General features: G+C 41.5%; 1 long non-coding RNA gene across 1 annotated transcript; it reads right to left on the bottom strand.

Moving 5' to 3' along the window:
* Positions 1-296: 296 nt before the first annotated feature.
* On the bottom strand, positions 297-950 carry LOC137154134 (uncharacterized). Its single transcript, XR_010920098.1, has 2 exons — positions 762-950; positions 297-393 (listed from the first exon to the last, which is right to left on the bottom strand). It is a non-coding gene; the product is annotated as an uncharacterized lncRNA (long non-coding RNA).
* Positions 951-5,521: the final 4,571 nt, after the last annotated feature.

Below are 5,521 nucleotides of genomic sequence, written 5' to 3'. Positions count from 1 at the left end.
TATAAATCAAGAAGGGGGGGGGGGGAGATTATCTATATATGTTTTACTCTAGATGAGTAAAGAGACTTTTTCCATTGAGGAGAGATGTTTTTGTGTGTTGGGGACTATTTCATGATAGAGATCAGCTTTGGGGCCTTGCTGAAAGTATCTAGATCATAGTGACAAGGAACCAATGGGAAGAAGAGTGAGAGAGAAGATTCAGTATCCTCCGAGCATTCATCTCCACTCCCAGATATTCAAAACCATGAATAGCCCCCCTCCCACCCCTCAAATTATGAGACTGGTGTAAAAGTAGAAATTTTAAAAATAATATTTTATTTCAGGGAGCAGGAGCATTTGCCTTCTGGTTTTTAATCTTCACAGGGTCACATTTTCAAGCTTTTCTTCACAACCCTGAGAACCAGAAACAGACTTACTTTTAACAAATGAAAGCTGAAATTCACATGACTCTAAGTGCAGAGGAAATAACAAAAACACCAGATACCATGAGACTCCTGATAAAACCACTAGAAGATGAACCATCTCCCCTAGATCCTACCAGTATCTCCTTTCTTTCCTCCTTCCTTCCTTCCCATCTAATCTCCCTGCATACACCCTCCAAATCTGTCAGGAATGCGGACAGCTGTGGTCAGTAACGGTATGCAATGAAACAGGAGCAGTTTTTCCAAAACCAACCATGATTTATTTTGCCCAAATGGTACACACAGCTGAGAGAAGTAGATTTAAAAATAACAATGAGACCTATGTGCATATTTTCTTACCTGAGCTTGCCATTCCCCTAATGCCCCTTGGGAGACATGACTTAGCCTTGGTGTCCCCTGTTTCCTCTAGGCAGCACTTAACAGCTTGGCTCTCAAGTCAACCTCTCTGCCCGGAGCCTAGCTGCATGCTAACTCTGTTTCTCTCTGTAATATTCCACGTGAGCTAACAATTTCACCCTTCCCTTTCTTCCAGGGACACCATTTTAACCCTACAGGGACTTTTAATTTCTGCCCTAGACATGAGAAGGGAAAAACAGCTTAATTTGGATGGTGCCAGCTGGGTAGGTTCTTCCTCAAATTGACAGCCCAACCATTGCTGTCTTAACTCCTTTGACACAGGTACCTGAATGTATGACATGGTTTTACCCCTCCAGGATTCCTTAACAACTCCTCTTTACAGCCTCCTTTGACTTGACTCTATGCATTCAGTCAGGCCGCAATGTAAAATTGAGCAGGGAAATCAAGTCATACAGAATATTCCTAAGCAATAACACAGTTTCCCAATTTCTTGCACTAACTGAGCCGAAGCTGGCAAGGGGGCCCTCGGTGGACAGCTGATGTCAGTCTTCCTCAGTTCTTCTGCTTGTGGATTGTGGCCCTAGCTTTTAAAGCCTTTTATTAAACTCCAGCCCTTTCCCCTGGAGGCTGGAACAGGGATGAAGGTTTCACACCATTTGTATACATGTGCAGATAAATACACAAACTTTAATCAGAGACAATGGGGAACTAATATCACACTAATGTAATTAAAGGACTAAACAAATATTTTTTTAAAAATATTTTTTAAAGAAATGTCACTGATTTCCCAAGACCATTTCCCATTGCTTTCCAATCAAAATGTTGAATAATGCACACATTGTTGGCATCTTCTGTCAAAACTTTACAAAGCATCACCAAAAAATATCGCATTCTTCTGCTAAGCAGAAGGATGAGAGAGGACAGCCTGGATTGCAGCATATCATGGCAGAACTCAGCAGGGATCTCTACAGGAAATGTTACAAAGCATATTTCATTTGAAGCAATGAACTTTAATAGGAATTTCATTTTACACATGAATGTACACTGTGTGATAATCTTCAGTCTGTTTATTCATCAGCTGGAAATCAGGATTAGAATGTGAAGGCGACATGAACAGTGAAATGTATGTTCCTGAAGTGTAAGAAATATTGGTATTAACCTTTTAATGATGTTTCATTCAAACCTATTTTTTACGTTAAAAAACTATTTTCTAAAATAGTCCATTTTATTTACTCTGAGATATTAAGCTACAGAAGAAATACAAGTTTACAGGGTGAAAACCGAGTGAATTTCAGTGATTTTGCGCTAGATACCTATCCTGTGTGCTCTGAGGCAATACTCTAAGTGACACACAAATAGCAAGTTCATGAACACAGCAAAGCAAAACTTAAAACAACTTCTGTAAATGTACCCCAAACGTTTATCCGTTGTTCTTGATCCACACGCACCAGCTTCCATTGTCCTATTTTTCCAAAGCATCTAAAATAGTCTCAGTAAATATACTGTGAATCTTTTAAATCTTGCTTTGTAGAGGGAAAGGGGCAGTTGGCTGATTTAGGAGACTGGTAATGGAAGTTCAGAGTAGAGCTGTGAGAATGATCAGAAACCATGGGCAAAGCACGAATGCTGCATGGTATCAGGGGCAAGATAGGGAATATTTCAACTCAAACTCAAGGTGTGTGAAGCACAGGAACTGAAACCAGAAGAAAATTCAGATGAATCCGACAGTGTCTGGATTAGGGGGACCATTTATGATATTATCGAACATCAATACTTCAAAATTACAATAATTCATATGAGATATGCCATGTCAGGTACAATGGGAAAGGTTCTAAGTTGCTAAATATGATAGTATTGCTCATATGTATGTATCATCTTGGTATTGTATGTTATAAATATGTTAGGCATATCTGTATTTCAACTTGTGCTGTGTTTCTGGGCAACATCCCTGACAGGATGGCAGCAGTAATAAACCTGCTTAATGGCCCATCAAGGAAACTCACAGATACATGGAGCCCAGGGAGAGAAGCCAGGGCTACACCTGATAAGTAAAAACATGCCCTGTGGTCAGGGGATTCTCTCTGAGGCTTTTCCATGCCATGTGCTGAGGGCTTGTGTTTGAAACAAACCACATGGCAATCTACTATAAAAGGCAGTCACAACACATCTATATTGTCTTCATTCTTCATTCCTGCTTTCTACTTCTTGATCAACTCATCTGCAACTGAAGTTGTGAAACAAAGGACTGAGACCCATCCAGGTACTGGATGTACAGTAGAGGAACTATACATACCTGCAAACTCCATAATTCTACTGAAAACCTGATACATATGGGATTTTAAGACATTGTATGTATCTGATTGCTTTAATCATGTAACACCTCTCACCCTATTTGTTTCTTTCCTTTTATAACAAACCTTTAGTTTTAGTTACTAAAGAATTGTCTGGCAGCATGGTATTTTGGTAAGATCCAAACTTATATTGATCTGGTAATGTGGCTGACCCTTTGGGTTCAGGAGAACTTTTTGGTAAAGAGCATAGAGTTTTAATAATTTCTCTGTTCCCTGGATCTAGTAACTGATTGCAAGCCAGAGACTGAAATGTAGTAAAGGAGGTTGTGTATTTTTGGTTCTAGCATCTTGATACCAGAGTGGGGAATCAGAAGCATGGTTTGTGGCTGGTTGGGGAGTCTAACTTCAGTGTTACACACCAGTGGTGAAAGAATCTGCTTTCCTTTTGCAGCCTGCTCTGACCTGAGCATTTTCAGGTTATCTACCCTAGACATGGATGGGTCACGACCCCTATAAATCAAAACAGTTGCATGTATACAGCCCTGTCTTCAGATCACCATTCTGAAAATTAATGGAAAATTATTCCTAGGTGATAGTTTTTTGGTAGCTTATATGAAATTATTCTGCAGTGTCACTCAAGCTATTTACTAGGTCTCCACATCACAAAAACCATCCTATGTAGCATGTGAGCACCCTGCTCTAAAACATAACACAAAAGCTTTAGCAGATCATAACTTATTCCTTTCCTGGGATTTGGTTTTATTCAAAGAGGGGGCTCAAAATAAAATAAAACCCCATCCCCATCTATTTCCCAAGGCTTGGCTTGCTCCTGGGCTGTTCTCTAAGGATTTCTTAACCCACACCATAGGTGCTCCCCCTCTGCAGAGCCATTCCCTTCTCCCGTATATCCAGATGGAATAACAAACCTCCTACATGAGTGAGTATACTCTTAGGTTTTCTAGCAAGATCAATGCTTGCCACAGTATGTGGCTTTCTGCCAGGCACTGCTCTCCTGTTAAGGCACTAGTTAGTAATCTTCTTGAAAGTAGCAGCAGATGTGCTCTAACTTCTCTCTCCTGCTTCAGGAAAGGTTCCACAAGCTCACATTTGCAGGATGGCTAAAGCTTGTTCTGTTGTTACTTGTGCAGTGCATGCTTTAAAAATAAGAGGTAGCTTCACTCTCCATTGCTCTCAGTCCAAACTGTAAACTGCTCTGTGACAGAGCGCTCGCCAGAAACTCCCTAGCCAGAGGCAGTGCTCTACAACTATAGGGCCTATTTCCGTTCCTCTGTCCAATCACATATTCAGGCAGAGTTCCTCTGGGCTGCATCTGCTGATTCCTTAGCCACTTTTGAGGAGCAGTGGGAGCTGTCTGGGTTTCTCTGCTCAGTGTCCTCCTCAGGTTCCCTCCATTTAACCTGTTGACCTTCACCCCCATTCCTTTTTTTCCCCATTTGTTGCCCCCCAGTAATCAGTTGAGTCCTGGGCTCCGTAGCCCCTCCCCTTAGGCTTGCACACGCCCACATCCCAGAACCAAATAGTAACTCCCTAGCCAGCCCTCTGTCATGCCAGCCCCAGCTAAGTAAGATGCATTAGAGCTGGTTAGGAGGACCTGCACCTGATTAGGGAATGGCAGACAGCTGTCCACCAACTAGGCTGAGAAGTTGCTTGTACTGATTAGCAGATAGGAGGCAACTGCCAAGCCAGAGGAAAGAAAGGGGAGGCAGGTGCTATGCTGTGAATCTACCTCTTCATAGGGCACAGAGAAGCCTCAGGGACTGTTAGCCATAGCCAAGCACTGTATGAAGATGGTGGATACACAAATACACTGTAAATAAACTGCACTGACAACAGCTACAGCAGAGGGTCTTCAAGTCCTTTGTGAGCTAGAGGGCACCTGAAGCAAAAGGGCTGCAGCAGAGCACCCTTACATGCTTTCATTCTCACCATGCTTACAAGCATGGCATAATACATACACTGAGTCAGATTCAAACTTATCTTCTGCTAACAATACATTATAAAGTCTTAGGAACTCTATGGAAACACCGTGCCCCATAAATCTTTGGATCCTAAAAGGGACTCATGTTATTGTCAGAATGAGAACTTACTGTAAAAATACAGTACTTTTCATTTATGCAGGATTTTGAAATACTCTAAGAAAGCAGGCAAGTATTATCCCCATTTTCCAAATAGAGAAATATAGAAAAAGTGATTAAGTAAGTTGATCTTGGTCACACACTGCTACTTTGGCAGGGATAGGAACAGAACACAAGTCTCTTGATTCCCGGTCTCATCATCTAACCCAAAGACTATTTTGCCTTCCTGTTGTATTAGGGGCCAGATTCTCAGTTGGAGTAAATATTCAAAGCTACACTGACTTCAGTGGTTCAGAATCTAACCCTAGAGCTTCAGATTTTTCCCAGTGGATGTTCCAGAATTACAAATAGAACC

Source organism: Emydura macquarii, unplaced genomic scaffold, assembly GCF_026122565.2.
Source record: "Emydura macquarii macquarii isolate MOO-44397 ecotype Brisbane River unplaced genomic scaffold, CSIRO-AGI_Emac_v2 contig_1253, whole genome shotgun sequence".
In the NCBI taxonomy this organism is placed as follows: Eukaryota; Metazoa; Chordata; order Testudines; family Chelidae; genus Emydura; species Emydura macquarii.
Note: the sequence above shows the minus strand (reverse complement) of the source record. Positions and strands in the feature narration are given on the sequence as shown.